Genomic DNA, 16,853 nt, shown 5'->3' with positions numbered 1-16,853 from the left:
TTGTCTCTTGATAAGCCTGGAAAACAGTGGCAAAACAGATTAATGATCCCACAATACTGGGAGATTTGGTTAGGGTTTTTCCACTGATTTTGCAATCATCCTTAATGACTTATAGGAATATAATTTGTGATGTAGAGTTGTTTTTTTCTCTCTCTCCTTTGAGTTTAAATCCAACTACTATGAAAACAATGATAAGTGGAATTAAACTTTGGTTCCAAAATATTTCTGTAATATGGGAAAGGCCTCTGTTCCCATTCCCTTTCTAAAATGAAATGGCTTATTCAGAAGCAGCACTGCTGAGGGGCTTCCACCCAGAACACATCAACACTTAATTAAATTATGGTGCTATCTGAGGAAAGAGGTGCAGCAATTTCAGCAGCTGACAGCTGGATTTGCACACGTGGATTTCTCCAAGGCGAGCCCCTGGTTTCACGATGCCCAGAGTCTGGCAGCACTTGGACTTCATGGCACGGTGCCCTGGACACCGCAGGTCAGCGCTCCCAGCTTGTGCCAACACAATCTCATTTGTCTGCAGGCCCTTCTCCTGTGATCCAGCTGGGCTAATGCTACTTAAAATCCGTGATCTCTCTCCTCGAAGGCTTCCCAGAGATGCTTCCCAGCGCAGCTTTCCGAAGTGTCCTGGGAAAAGTGCCCTGGCACCTGTACTCCCAAGCACGCTCCAGGAGGGAAGCTGGGAGGTGTTGCCAAGCCCTCTGTAGCACGGAAGTTCTCCCGGGGGCGCACGGCTGCCCGGGCTGTGGCAATGTCACACCGGGGGACGGCGTACGGGCCCCGCAGGGACAGGATGGGCACTGCCAGGGATCATGGAGGGGGATGGAGGCAGATGGAGCTGCAGGGCCTGGCCCGCGCCCTAGGCCTCTGGGCTGTGCCTCACGGCCTGAGGGGTCACTGCCCGCGGTGCCTGGTGATGCCTGGGGCATGGAATTACGAGCTCTTCCTAGGAGCCCTTTCCCGTGCCATGCTCCTGGAAGATGGGAGGATCCCGTGTGCCTGCTGCAAACGTAAGCCTCTCTGGTTTTTGTGGTTTGGGGTTCTTTTAACTCTGTGCTGGGCTTTAAGGAGGTTACTTTGGCAGATGAATGGAAAACAACACAGTGGTAGCATTGTGGAAGGATTAAGGATTCCCTGCGCGGTTGGAATGCGCGCAAACTGTAAAAGGATTAAGGATTGCCTTCACAGCCCCGAGGCTGCCAGAGCTCAAGGAGCATTCGGACAAGGCTCTCAGGCACAGGATGTGACTCTCGGGGGTGTCCTGTGCAGGGCCAGGACTCGATGATCCTGATGGGTCCCTTCCAGCTTGGCAATTCTGTGATTACGCACATGTGGTAAATGGAGTTGTGCCAATTCACCAGGGCAGGTTTTATACCACGTTCATCACAATACACAAACACTGTTCTCTCACTGTTTTATTTTCTGATGTGCCAAGACATGCCCATGTGTAGTAACTGAATGTTTTCTTTGAATTTACTGCCTCGTTTCCACTGCTCCTGGTGGTAAGTACTAGAATGATGATAAGACAGTGTTTTTCACAAAGATTTTAGGTTGATGTGGGGTGGTTACCGGTGGAGATGACATAATTCAAGGTTTGACTGCATGTGATCAAAGGTAGCTCTCTAATAGAATCCATGTGTGTGCCCAGCTTAGGCTTTTGAGCAGGTGATGTTGGCCGTGGGCTACCTGGGTTGCATTTCCTCCTCTGTGTGGGCAGTCAAGCTGCTCTGTAATTGAAAGGCAGGGAACAAAAGGAAAGTGAGCACAGGAGGAGGGAAGGGTCACTTCCCTCACCTTGAAACCACTCATTCTCTCCAGATCCTTTCTGCAAGGGAATCACAGGCATCACAGTGACCTCAGCTTAAATAAGGTCTTCAGTAAGCAATTTGGGTTAAAGATTCTTTATCTTCCTTCACTTCCCCCCATCTTAAATACATGTGTTCTTTTTCTAGGGGGTTGTTGAGCTTCATTTTTAAAACGGTTTTGGTATTTCATTGAAAAAATGAATTTATGCAGAGTTTTCTCTATCTTGTTTTGAAATTGTTTTGTCATAGGAAAGAAAAGAATACTTGATTCATACATTTTAAAAACAATATCACCTCTATTATTTCTAATAAGCTTTATAAATTAATGCCTTTTTTCCTGAGAGAGAACAACCTATCCAAAATTCATGTCATTTGTTGCATAAAAGATTCCTCTGAAGCACTGTGACAGTTTGGATAAGCAAGCAGAGCTGCCCTTTGGGTTCCCTTCTTGCTGTCAACTCTGTTCTCAGTTCCTAATAAAAAATATCATCATGTTTCCCTAGCAATTTCAGAGCAAGTTAAAGCAGTGTAGTCATATGGTACCTTGATGTGTGTTCTCACCCCTGCACCTCTCACACCCAGATTTCAGGCGGTCTGGAATGAAAGAAATCTAGGGAGGCTCTCCTCAAAGGCTGCTTTGCAAAGAGCCTTCACATACTCAGCCTGGTAAGATTTTCCATACAGAGCTCACGTGGTGTTTATGGATATACTTTGTATCATGTATTTAGTAGTTTCCATTCCTCCCAAATTTTCATCATGAATCAACAGGTGGAGGCCCAAACTTCCTCATGGGGAAAATAATTGCAGATAAGAAGTGATTGCTGTAGTGTCTCTGTTCCAGACTCCCTTTCCAGCATTCTCTTTCCTTAAGTGTGCTTTGAAACTTTCATTTGAGCCCAGTTGTAGTTTCATACTTAATGGGACTGGCCAAACCACCCATTCTCTTTTTTTATTCTTCAAAAAAGCAATATGATCCCTAGAAAATTTGTTAAAAGGAAAGGGCAGTTGTGTCCTAAGTGGCCAAGACCCCTTTTCCCAAAGGGAAGTGAGGGTTCAGAAAACACTGCTTGGGAACTACCTTATAGATTCGGAATGATCCCATGGCACTATGGTTGTGTCAGAGTACCTGGGCAACTCCAATCAAAAGAGAGATGATCCCTCTGGAAAAAGTCTTCTCTAGGTCAGGGATGTCTGTGCTGCAGCACATCCATGATAAACTGCAGGATTTGAGGATCACTAAACCCACAGGTCTCACACAGCATACTAAACAGACATTAAAAGTGTGACACAGGAGGCAATGTTCAACATGGATGAATTTGGTCTGTTCACTTTCTTTGGCTTGCACTTTAACATGGAAAGCAATTCCTTGTGTTTCCAGAGGAATCCCTGAACAGTTTTTAACAAATGGCAGTACCAACCACGACCACAATTTTTTTCTCTAGAGGCTCAGCAAACTCTGCAATTCTGTATTCATTTACTAATTCATTTGGCAAACTAAAAGGCTCTTACTGTTTCCAGAAATTGAACTGTATAAACTTGAAACTTCCTTACCTTTATAATTGATCCTTGTGTAGCCATTAAACCTTCCACATGCTTGTTTTTTGCGGGTTTTTTTGGGTTTTTTTAGCAGTTTCTGTGTGAACAACACTATTCACAAGGTGCCACTTAGTACCTTGTGGTGTTGTAGAACCTAATAGCTCTCCATCATGTGAGACATCTGTACAGAGCTCACTGCCCCCCTAAGCCCCACACCAGCTTTTTTCAATCACATCCTTTCCTTCAGTTGCATGAGCTGGAGAAACTGTAAAGGGATAGAGGAAAAGGGGAGAAACATGCCCGCTTCTTCAAGTCAACGACTCCCTTTGCACTCTTTTTTACATTCCTTGCTTTCTCACCTTTGCCAAATATGGTCTCCCAGCCCGTGACTGTGTTTGGGAAGATGGAAGGAGATCATGCTCTGAAAGGGTTTGGGTCAGGCCGAGAAGAGAATTAAATACTGGTGATACCCAGTATTTACTTCTGATTGTGTTATACAACTTTGTACCCATAAAGAAGCAGAGGAAAGCGTGACCTGGCCTATTCTAATTCAGCAGTACTGCTGGGTCCTTTCTAGTTGGATCTTTTTGCCTATTACTTGCTTTGCTTTTTGTCTCAAACCATTTTCTGAGAGACCTTAATCGCTTAGTGAGTGCATTGTGGCTGGCATTAATTTTGGTGATTGAAACTCAGATTCTGCAATTTTTTTTTACCTCATGTTTTTCTGTATGGTGGAATGACACTGGTGCCATTCCTAACCCATCAGCAATTCCGTGGTGCCCCTAAAGAGGCACGATTTCCATTTCTGCTGCAGACCATACACGTGTTGTACTTGCCTCACATGAGCAGTGTGGCTGTTTATGATAGGAGTTTGAGTGTGAATGGCCGCGTGTGCAGGATCAGGGCCACAGTTAATGTAGGGTAGAGCAGATGGTGCAGAACACAGGTCTGGTTTCATTCTACTCCTAGGTACTGTGAGGAGCCAGCAGGGAGAAGGTGTTTCCAAATGCCTGGAGGCAGCACTCAGATACTGTGAAAATCCTGATTATGCTGACAGACTTACCCCAGGCTTACATCTGTACTGAATTACAGGAACTCCCCATGTTTCTGCAAATCACAACCACGTTTTCTGATTGCTGCAGTGTTTCTGCTTCCCTCTCTGTAGATGGGACAGCACAGAGGTTGCATGGGTGGGTCATATTCCAGGTAGGCTGGCAGGGGTTTCTCCCATGCCTCTAAGAATTCCTACAGAATTGCATGTTTAGCATTTATAGCTTGTGTTAATGATGGCTATAAAGTTGTTTGTCTTCACGGAATTAGATATATCCATAAAGCATTTTCCAGCTCAGCTATGCTGAGGCAATAAAGCAAATTCTGCTGGCCTTACTCGCCACAGTAATTCCCAAATAATTAGTCATTCTAGGTAATAGATGTGTGATGTGTCCCAGTCATAAACTGCATAATGTGGGTTACGGACATAAAACATGGCAGCTGCTTGGGAAATGCAAAACCAGAAATCAAATTGCTCAAGTTCAGTAAGGAGCCAGCTTCATACTTGCCTGTTCTCAAATCCTCCTGTGGAGCTTTTCTTCTACATCTAGAGTTAGGAAACTCCATTTCTGTTCTTAGACCTTGCATAAGTGGATTTCCTAGTTTTTTACTTCAAAGTGGTTATTTGTTACTGAGAAGCACTAACATTTATGCACGCTTGTTTTATTTTCCCTCTCCTTACAAAGAGGAATATCAATTGACATTGATGTTGATATTGGCTGGCTTAAAAGCAGGAATATGGGTGGGGTTTTTTCCCCCCCAGTTTTACCTTTTGGCTGACATTCTTCTATCCTGGCATTAAAAGCTTCCCAGGGTGTAATTCATCCTGGTAAAGTGTTGTACATAGTGCTCACAGTGTTTAGTGAATGTTATACACAGAGGAAATTTACTACTGGAAAGTAAATCATCCTGTACTGTTTCCAACAGTGTTCAGCAAGTGTGTGTGTCTATGCTTGGGTTTTGCCTGTGTGAGTTTGGATTTTTGTATCCATAAACTGGTGTTCAATTTCTATAGAAACAGCAATCTTCATAATATCCTAAAATTGGTTCAGTGCATGGTATTACAGCAATTTGCATCAATGCTGTATTACATTTTCTTCCTGAAGAGTTTCTAAAACATAAATATGTCCTTAAGGAGATCTCTGTGATCAGTGCAACAACAAAGGAAGGAGACAGATTGCTCGAAGCACAGTGTGTCATGCAGTAATTTCCAGCGGGCTAATCATATTAACAGAGAAAATACTGGTGCCAGTTTTACTTTAACTAGTAAAGTTTTATTGAGTGCTACTGTCCCTAGTTGCTGCCCTTAACTTCATCTGATTACAAAACCATCTACAGTTTGGGACTGGTTTTATAGCTCACCCTTCTTATAGGGGAACAGCTGGCAAAAAGAAAAACCATTAAATACCAACACTTAAAATACAAAAAGTGGAAAAAAGATCATAAATATAAAACCAAAATATTGGTTTTCTTAAATCTGTGGTAATGACCTCACTGGGCTTTCCAAAATGCTAAGTAATCTGGATCTCTGAGGCTCCCCTGAGTGTTATGAAAATCAGTGGTATAACCATGGTCTCAGTGAAATCCCACTGGGAAAGCCTTTTTTCTAGTTGATCCTGTTCTAGAACCAATCAATGATAAATTGGATTGAAGGGAGAATCCCCCAAAATAAGCCTCCTCACTGCTTTTGCTCTGCATCAGGACAGAGCTATTCCTAAGGTGTAAGTGGCTGCGACCCAGGGAACAGGATCACGGTTTTATGCTGTTGCCAGAACAAACCTTTAAAGGTCCCTTCCGAAGCAAAGCCAAGCATTCCCTGTCCCTAGCACACTGCTTTCTCTAGCAGGGTGTTTTGGGGTTGACTCATGTCTCTTTGCAAGGAATAGAAGCGGCTCCAGGAGAACTTGTGGCAGCCAATATTTGGGGTCCCGGCGCTTCAAGTTAAAAAGTGACCTCATGGAGAGTTAAGTTCATTTTAACCTTCCTGCAGCTACCTCAGAATGCATTTTCTTGCACATCCCTACAGCTCTCTGCGTGTGATGTGTTGGAATTTTGTGGTTCAATGGTCTGTGGCAACCAACAGGTGAAGAGAAAGTCCTGTAGTCTGGGAATCATTGGAGTTCCATATGCAAACCTTGAGCAATGTATGTTGAGTGGTATAAGAGTCTCCACTGACCATATATTACTTGTTTCTGTGAGTTGGTTCCAACCTCATGCGCTTAAATCTTTTTAACCCCAAAATTTTACCCAAGGGACTCTTTCTCTGACTGTTATGCTGTGCATTGGAAACAGTAGACTGGAATCAAGGCTCTGGATCAAAGTCTGATCAGCACAATACCTTCCACTTGAGAGTTAATACACCCACAGTATTAGTCATAAAATATGGAAAGGAACCAAGTTTCCTGTTCCATGTCTCCAGGCATATCCAAGTTACTGTATCCTTGGAATGAGGACTATGGGATATTTGTTTGGTGAATTTGAAATGAGCCATCTAGGAACTGAACTGTGGATTTGATCTGTATTGCTAGGAATTGGGAGTGCTCTGCTGTAACCAGAGATTGGCATGATTTGCTGTAAACAAAAAAACGGAAATTAATGTCTTCATCAGGATTTTTGAGATCAGACAAGAGAGAAACCAGAGTTAGTTGCAAGCAAGGCCACTCTGGAAGAGACCTCCTAGGTTTTTGGCTCCAGGTTTCTGCCATAGCAGGGAATTGCCTTCTCAAGCCCCATTTATACAGTTGCCAAGCCCATCTTTAATCAGTGACAGCCTCGGCATTAAGCAAACATAGGCTTCTTTGATTTTCAGAAAGCAGCTTGTGTGGTTTGCCTCTACAGACGCTGATTTTTACAGATGAGCTCAAGCATCCAAATAATTTTAAGAATGAATTTTAATCTATGCATTCTGCTAGTAAAATCAAAATCTATAAATTATGTTCAATTAATCCATGTTTATGGCAGCTCAGTCATAGATCACTTAGTGAACTATACAGCATTTCTACTTCTTCCATGATTATTCTAAACCTGATATTTTCTTCTATGTAAAATAGGTGTGTCCATTTTTGTCATTAATGTTTGCTAACATTTGGATGTTGCCTCTGATAAGGGTGAAATACAGCTAAATACATATAATACAGCTGCTGCGCTGCTGGCTTTAGCAATTTTATCAGCATCTGAAAATTTACTTATGGGCTTGAACCTGAGTGTGAGAGGCAAATGAAACATGACTTGAGATTATTTGTGGTAAAAACATGGGAGTGTTCTTGCTTTTTTCCTTTAAAAAATGAAAAGAAAATGTGTTAAAACTACAAAATTCAGAAGAGATATAGGATTCAAAATGTAGTAAACAAAAATGTTTTTAAAAATCCCATGAGAATTAGGTGCCTGATCCATGACCTGTAGATACGGATCTTTGGCCATATTATAAACAACCGTGAATACATTTGTAATTGTTTACTTTAGAGACAATATTAGAAGGAATTTCCTATAACAATAAAAAAAGAGCTTGTATTTTATACCTCTTTACCCAAACCAAAAGATGTATGCAGCTTACTTATAAAGAGTCATTGCCACATGTCAGGGAAAAGGGCAACACATTCCTTCTCGATTCTTGTATTTCACACAGTTCTATTGCACAAAATACAATTTAGGTTTTTATTTTGTGACGATTGAAGTAGTGGAAGTTTAGACTATACATGTTGTTACTGTGTCCAGAATTCTGAGGGTTTATGGTAGCAGGAGTTCTGTGGGTGAAAGAACCTGTGCAATAAAGAGCATTGAAAATTGGGAGAAACAGCTATTGTTTTATCCATCATATATGTATTGACCTACCAGCAGCTGCAAATTATTTCAACTTTAAGAGTAGATTTTGCCAAATACATGCACTTAAAGTCCATTTTCAGGGAAGAAATGTAACCTGAGGATCAAATAACTCAAGGCTTTCACAGGCTGATACAGAAACTGCTGACACCCAGTTGAGGAAATTAGTTTCTCAAGGCTTTTTCCTCTGTTTGGTTTTTGGTTTTTTTTCCCCACTGCTGAATGTGGTGATAGTTTCTATTTCACAGCATTTATAAGGCCTAGCACTGGGGAACTGAGGAAACTAAAGTAGTAAAACTTCCTCTAAGCCAAGGCAATTATTTTAGCAACCGCAGAATCATGATGCTACTGCAGCTGGTGTCATTCCAAGAGCATTTCATAGCTCTTTAGAGCTCCATAGCTGCATGTCCATGATGTTCCATGGACATCGATGGATCTTACTTCAACCACTCCTTAGTTAAAACATGTTCCTCCCACCCGTAAGGCACTGTGCAGTGGTGTGCCTTTAGTTTAGTTCTTTTTTCCACAACAGGGTTTGGAAAGGAACCTGGAGCTGTCAGGACCCCAACACCTGCTCGCACCGGGTATTCACACAACATTTCATGTCTGCAGCCTGCGGCACAAGTCAGAGATTTATTGTGAACTCTTAGCAAACAGCAAAGAAAGCAGCCCATTCTGTCTTGAGAAGAAAAGGCAACGTTTGCTCTCTAGAAACACAGAGGGACCTCTAACAAGGTGCTCTTTGAACGCTCTGCCCGTGCCTTTTCCTGCACCAGGAGAGGGATTTGCTATCCGACACAACGTGCAATGCCGCAAAACTCCTAAGGCAGCATAAAAGTATTACTGTTCAGTGTCTGAAGGAATCTGTCCCTGGTGGAGCTGAGCTTAATGATACTGTCAGTAGTGCAGAGCTGGCAGCGCAGGTCCTGCACGGGTAATTCATCCTGAACGGGAAGGCGAGGAGACAGGAGGTTTTCATTTCAGCGTGGGGAAGGAAACACAAACCCACCTGGGAGAGCAGCTTGGTTTTATTGCACGGCTCTGTCTGTCTAAAGTCCTCTCGCAGGAGCTGAGCCTAGTGCTTGGAAAAGGGATGGAGGAATGTGGAATTCTGAGAACAGATAAGAACAGATGGGTCCTGAGGCAGGATAACAGAGTGTGTTGATGAATCCCAACTTTGTTGTTACAGGAGAGCAAAGCTTTACTGTGGTGATCTTCTAAAAGAGGATTTGAGTTTCCTCATTGCCCACAGTGTTTGGTTACTGGTGGAGATGTTTCACAAGATTTGTATGTAATTGAAAAGACAGCCTGATCCGAGCCATTGAACATGCCTGACAGGAATTCGGAAGAGGGAATTGGTGGGGCTTCATCCACAAGCCCAGGATGGTGCTGGGGCCGTTAATCCAAGCAGCCATTTGTGTGATGTTACCAGAGCAGAACGCTGGAAAGGGTTCTCAGAAAATTCTTAATTCATTACGTGTTCAGTTTGGGCAGGCAGGGGATGGTATGTTTTCAGAAATCCTGGCACTCATCCAGGCCCAGCTGAAATCCCATCTAACGTATGGAGCTGCTGGCTTTCAGAATGCTCTCACATTCCCAGAGGGAGTGAGAGAAACACTCTACCTGCAGAATTTCGTCTTCGTGTTATTACTTACATTGCAACAGTGCCCCGAGGCTCTAATTTGCATAACACGCTCCTATACAATGTTTCGGCTGGGATTTATCACCGTCTGTGGAATCAGGGCAGTTTTATGGTTTTTAATTACTAATTTACCTTAATCAGCAATTTTTGGTTGCTCCGGTGTTCAGAACACGCTGCTGCCTACATTTAACATTTCTGTGATTCAGTGTGCCGCTGGATTCCATTCTGGCCAGCTTTTGCAGTAGAATTTGATAAATGCATTCTTCTTCCTCCTTACCTCTTGGTTCCTAAGCAACACTTCTTTTCTGCCAGGTTAGTTATCCCTCTACCTGGTGCTTTATGGCACAGAGTAAGTGATTTTTTTTTAACTGAACACAGTAAGTGATTTTAGTGTAGCAAGGATTTTTTTAAAGAATGTAAAACTGGCTAATTGTCATTTTCATGTGTAGTTGCTCTATTAATTTTGGAAGAACTGATGATTTCATCCTAGATCCTAGAAAAAAGTGCCTGCAGCAGAAAAAGGCACATGCAGCCATTATCCACAAGAATAGTCCTGGCAGCACTATGCAAGAGAAGAGCTTTATTAGACAGTAACTCCTGTCCATCAAGGACTCTTTCCAGCAGGGTGTAAATTGGGCTCACAAGGCTGTATCTGCACAGCAGCTTTAATGAAGTTTATCTTATCTGTAGATGGAGAGGTCATTTCTACCAAAGACTTTTCTAAGGGCTGATAGGGCCTCATTCATAAAAATGGGAATAATAAAGTGAGGAAATTCACCTTCCAGACAACGCACATTCTCATATTCATATTAAATAGCATTCAAAATATTGAAATATATTGTGTTCATGCACACTTAGATAATTCCCCAAAACTTGCATGAAGTATTGATTGATTTAAATATCAAGAAAGAGATTCATAGCACATTTCTCCTTAACAGCCTCGTGGTTCTTTTCTTTTCTTAGTCTCTTTTATCACATTCTATCTCTCAATGTGTGTTTGGGTTATCTGTGTAAGGAGAGAGTTTAGGATTGCATGAGGAATGCAAGCAGTTGCCTCGTGAACTGGACAGTGTTAAATTCAGACCAGAAATGAAATACAGAAGTTTCAGTGATTGTGGTTAACAACTGGAATAGTGAATCAGGGTCTATAATCACAATGTTTAAGTGAGATCTGAGTTAATTTCTAAAATATTTGCCCACAAGTTTATAAGAACACTATTTCAGGGAACCTCTGTAGTCTCTATGACATGAGCTGCTGCACAGATGATTATGGTGGGCTCTTCCAGCTTTAAAATCTATAACTAAATCTAATTCTTACTGTCTTCACTAAGAGCTGCTGTGACTGCTTTGAAAATCTCACTGTTAAACTCACAGTAAAGAAAGCAAAATAAAGTTCTTGCAGTAAGCAGTTGAAAAAACCAAATGTACTAGTGGGTTTAAAGCAAACCAAAGGCAGTATTTCTCAGTGCACGAGCCAAACTGGCTACGAGATCAAAAATAGGAACAGGTTCAATAGAAAACCATATCATTTCCCTCCCAATTATTGATTGTGACACAGTAAATTCAGGAAATCCCCAACCTGCTGGCTGCTGGAAGGGACCCCTTTCCCAGACAAGAGGCATTTGTTACGGCTCCAGGCAGATAAGGAATATGCCGGATCAAGCTTTATTGCTTTTTGCAGCGTGTGCAGGAGGAATGCATGTTGGTGCTCCTCTGATTTGACTTTTGCTTCTGCTTTTGAGTTCAGTCCTGTTTGGTTTGTGAGTAGCTCGGATTACTGAGCCACATAGATGACATTTATGATCCATTACCTACCACTTCTCTGCAGCAATGACATTCTAGCAGTTAATAATTCTGTGCTAGAAATGAGCTGAACGAAATGGCCCAGGCAAAGCAAAGGTGAAGGAGTGAGGTGTTGGGCTGGGTTTGGCTTGGGGTTTTATTCGTGGAGGTTAAGACTGTCTGTTTGGGGGTTGGGGATTGTGATTGTGATTGTTGGGTTTTCTGTTTTTCTTTTTTTCTTTTTTTTTTTAATTTTTTTCCTGTGGTTTAGTTGTTTTTGGTTTTGTGGGGTTGGTGGTTTTTTTGGTTTGGTTTGTTTTTTAACCTGAATCATGATATTATCAAAGTAATCTCTGATATTGCAATCTGTAAAGTTTTGTATACATGAAGCTTTTATCTGGTGTGTAGCAGTGAATCATCTAAATGCCATTTCTAGTATTTTACAACTATTTAAAACATCCTGAGCCTTACAAACACTTCATTAGCATTCTTCCTTCTAAGGACAAGCACCATTCCTGGTTTAAATCATCCCTCTCCCTTAAAGCTTGCATTGGAAAGTCACAGCGTTTTGTCAGCTGTGCACCCAAACCTTGAAATCAAATCCTTCACAAGACCAAAAGAAATACTTGGAATTATATTTTGCTATAGCTGCACCCTTTTGACCAGTCTGTATTTTCAGCTTTTTCATTGCATGGGATAAAAATGTCCTGTTGTATGAATGCCAGGCAGCAGTCTGTGGTGTATCCCTCCTAAACCAGGAAGGTTTTGTTCTGGACAGAGAGAAAGGTTTTTCTTCCATTGCAAAACTTCAGTAATTTTGAAAAGATAATAAATATTCTGTCCCGTTTAAACTTCCCAGATTTACGTTACAGTTGCATTATAAGCTCATGCCTTGCCTCAGTTCTATCGCTCTGGCCTTTTGAAGTGCACTAGAGTGCAGTTTTAAACAAGAGTGCAAGTTTTAAACAGGACAGGTGATCTTTGTGTAAAACCCCAACGCTTTAGGAACAGATGAGACTGTTCCCTCTGTACTGTGCCTGTTAGTGGCAAGGAAACTGTGCTGGAGATTGTAGCTGAGAAAGAGATTTAGCCAACATACCAAAGCTTCAAAGCACTAGCATCCTGATGGCTGTGGCAGCCTCTAAATGTGTGCTGTAACCTCTTCAGATTATTTGACTCTTCAGAGATTTGGTCAAGCCAGAAAAGCGTCCACACCCTTGCTCTCTTACAGACGGAGAACTGTGACCTGTGCTCAGTGACCTGGGCTAGTGGAAGGTGTCCCTGCCCATGCCATGGAGCTAGATGGTCTTGAGGGTCTCTTTCAAACCAAGCCATTCTGTGACTCTGTGACTTTTCCTGGCATCTGCTACTGAAATGTCCCCTTTTCCTACAGAAGCACACCAGCTGCTGTTGCCAGAAGCAGCAGTTTCAGTTGAACTACAGGAATTTACAGACTTGGTTCTGTTTCACTTGGGACCGTAAACCTTATGTAACAGGGAAATGGGACACTCCTCCAGGAAGGCCACCACCAGCTCCAAAGTTGTGTTGTTTCAGTGATTACAGGGGCTGACACGGGAGGGATATCTAAGGTCACATCCCAAATTTCCAGAGTGACTTTATTGGCATCAGTTGAGTGACTGCACATTTACATCAGTGCAGGCAGCTGAGATCAGGATCTGGACCTTTGCCTATGAAATACGGCAGGGAGTTGAGGAAAGTCTGTGTTAAATATAGAATAAGCTAAGAGCAAAGCTCTGTTTATGTCATCATAAAGCAGGGAATAAGCCACGGGTGGAATCTGAGCATTCCCAAGAAGCACATCTGTAAATTAATTACCAGGGTCCACCAAAGGAGGCAAAGGGAATGATGTAAAGCTTGTGACTCACCAGACTTCTATTCATGTTATAGTTTGCTGTTTTCAGTGATGAGTGCCTGGCAAAAGTGCAGCATCCACCTGGAGAGCAGAATGCAGGGATGTCCTGCCTTTTCCTTCCCCTGTGAGGAAGGTATGCTGAGGACAGAGGCCTGCAGAAATGAACTGAGGTGAAAGGAAATGCACACTTACTGTTCTTGGAAATATGTAGAATATTGACTCTGTGTGTAGGCCAAAGCCTGCTTCATTCTTCCTCTAGCTGCAGCAATTCAGCTAAAAATAGCAGTTCACAAAGCTGTTCTTCAGGCAAAGTTTCCTGGACTCAGGCATGATTAGAAGGAGCACTGAATTGCACATCCCAAATTGCATCCTTCCTTGTTACTGACAGCTGTGAGTCACAAGTAAGAGAAACATGTAGTCTCCAGCTAGAAGAATTACCTTTCTCCAGCTAGGAAGAATTACCTTTTCAAGACCTAAGGGTTAGAAAAACAGTTATAATGTCACCATATGAATGTTAGCACTTGAATCTATTTTTTTCTCTGCAGTGTCTTCCCAAGACCTCGCTTACCATTATTATTCCTGTTTCTGAGTAACTTGGAGTGAAACTCTCTCAGGAAGAGTGCTGGCGCAAGGAATGAGGGTTTGCATGTTCAGCCTTCATTCGGGAGCTCTGTCCAGTCTCCTGCACCACAGGACTGTGACCTTTCCCAGGCAGCTAGCACAAAGGGGCAGTCAGGGCAGACAAACAAAGCAGAACATGTTCTTTTTGGGATGTCTTTGTGTGTCAGACATGTCTGGCTCGGGAAGAGCAAGGTTCAAGGCAGCCTGACCTGAAATAACCAGCAAAGGGCACCTCTAAGGGCCCCCACCCAGGCTGCAGGTAACTGCAGATGAGCTGCAACTGCAGCCATCCTCTCTGCACACGTTTAATTTTATGGGCTCAAGACACACAGAGGCTGCATAGCAAGGACTAAAAATATATCCCTTCCTAAAGGTGTGCTAAATTCAGTTTTACCTAGTGTATGTTTGAATTAATGTATTCACTGCACTCAAGTTTAAATACCTATGGATGTTCAGGATTTTTTTTCCCTCAGGGAAAAAATACTTCCTTCAGCTTTCACAACTCTTCTGTTCCTTTCACTGAGCATCCTGAATGGACTGTATAAACCTTGGCTACAATTCCTGAGCATCTACAAATATTTTCTTAAGTAGAATATTAATAGGGCATTATCTTCTAAGGCTTCTGTGCTTCAAGGTCAGCTGAGTATTTTGCTGAAATAAACCTACTTTTGTTTTTGTAAAAGTGGCGGGGGGGGGAGGAAAAAAGGAAGTTTTGTCAGGCCCATAAAGAGAGAAGGTCACGTTTGTAGATGTCTGGCAGAGATTGCCCTTGGATATTTTCATTTGCAGCTGGCTGGGGACTAACAGGGTTTGGTATGGTTAACGGGGCACTGGGAAGTCACAGGCTCTGTGTTCCTCCTGTCTTCTAAGAGCTGTACTCTATGGCATCTTCTTAATGATACTTTTTTTTCCCTACTTTACTGCTAGGAAAAAAAATATATATGTACATTTGATCAGATCCTTATCATGATACTCTGATGTTTGCCTGGATCCATGGTGCTACTACAGCTTATATTAAAAGGAGATCATATTTTTTTGTGTTAAAGGCAAAATGGCATCACTAATCCAATTTGCAATTAACCATTTATGGATTTGGTTGTCTACATACATTCTTTTGGTCTTGTAAATGTGGGCAAAATGCAGGAGTAAAAATTGAGATAGAAAATTCTTTTAAACAGAATGTAACTTCAAGGAATTGTAGCATGGTTTGGGTTGGAAGGAAACTCTAATTCCAATCTGCCTGCTGTGGGCAGAGACGGTAGATGAAAATGTCACTGTTTCTTAAGTTTAAGATTTTGGATTTTTTTTTTTTTTTTTTTTTTTTTTTAAGAGCTCCTGTTAACTTGCCGTGATTTCAGAAGATGTTCTACCTCAGAAGTTAAACTCTGCAGGTTTTACGGTGCCGTTGTTACTTTATTGCATCACTTTTCAGTGCGGATAAGCCCTTACATAGCACGTTGAAATCCCAAAGTCCACTGCTACTTCCATGTGTTCCTGCTGTAGCATTGAAAACTTCAGCATAATGCTTGGTTATTTCTGAACAGGTCTTTTTTCAATGGGAATTTTAGAGTGGGGACATTTTTTTACAACCTGATGTGAACCGGATCAGTTAGATTTGACCCAAATTAAAGTTCTCTCAAGACAGCGCTACTTTATTTTTAATCTGTGAGGAACCCCAGAGGGATGTAGAAAGTCCCTCGGCAGGGACCAGCTGGAGCTTAGCACAGAAGTGCGGGAGCTAGAGGGCTTGGTCCGAATGCCTGTTTGAGAGTTAATGCTTCATAAAACCTGGTTTGACTAAAAGTTGTTAGTGCTGACTCACTTTAGACAGGTCAAACATGCAGATTTACTTCAGCCTAATCGTGTGTGAATATCAGTTTCTGCTTGACTCAGTCTTCCAGAACGGGGTGAAGTTGTATTTTGCAACTGCAGCACATTCGTATTTTAACTCAAATTCTTAAAAATTATTGTATTCTGCAAAGCCGCATTCCTGGCGTTTGCCACAGCCTCGCCAGAATTGGAGGGTTTGGGATTTGGGGCTGTTTTGTGGCTGGAAACAAATCCGGTACGTTCATACCTTCCAGATGTTTGTGGCCAAGTCAGAAACACTTAAAACAATCAATATTTCGAGGGGGCGGAACAGGAGGGGACGTGTCAGACCACCTCGCTGTGGGGGGGAGGCTGGGGCTGGCGGCCGAGCGGGGTGGGGGCTTCTCCTCCGGGATGCGGGGGGCGGGAGAGGGAGGGGAGGAGGTGCGGGCAGAGGGGAGGAGAGGGAAAGGAAGAAAAGAGTCGCGGACGGGGCGGACAGGGGCAAGAGCCGGGGTTGCGGAGGGGCCGGGCAGGGAGGAGCGGGGCTGCGGGCGCTGCCGGGGCCGGGTTCCCCCTGTCCTCCGGCGGGTCCGAGCCCCGGGAGCCGCCGGGGGCGGTGACGAGGGTGGGCGGAGGGAACGGGGAGGGAGCGGCGCGGCCCGGCAGCGCCGGCGGGGGCGGGCGGGGGCGGCCCGGCCCGGCCCGGCCCCGTCCCGTGCCGGGGCGCCCCGGCTCGCCCCGCCATGGGCAGCGGCCCCGGGACCGGCTGGCAGCGGCGCCCAGGCGCGGGGCCGGGGGCGGGCCGAGGGTGCCGTGACCCCCGGCGGGGCCCTGCCCACCCTCCCGGCGCCGGCACCGGCTCCAGCGGCTGAAGTTGCCGAAGTTGGGATGACCGCGGTAT

At 43.5% G+C, this 16,853-nt stretch overlaps 1 protein-coding gene across 1 annotated transcript in view; it reads left to right on the top strand.

Annotated features, from left to right (window-relative positions):
- The window catches only part of ARSJ (arylsulfatase family member J), a 149,099-nt gene that overhangs the window by 97,987 nt on the left and 34,259 nt on the right, over positions 1-16,853 (top strand). The gene's annotated exons all lie outside the window — the stretch shown is intronic.

Source organism: Hirundo rustica, chromosome 5 (genome assembly GCF_015227805.2).
Source record: "Hirundo rustica isolate bHirRus1 chromosome 5, bHirRus1.pri.v3, whole genome shotgun sequence".
Taxonomy (NCBI): domain Eukaryota; kingdom Metazoa; phylum Chordata; class Aves; order Passeriformes; family Hirundinidae; genus Hirundo; species Hirundo rustica.
Note: the sequence above shows the minus strand (reverse complement) of the source record. Positions and strands in the feature narration are given on the sequence as shown.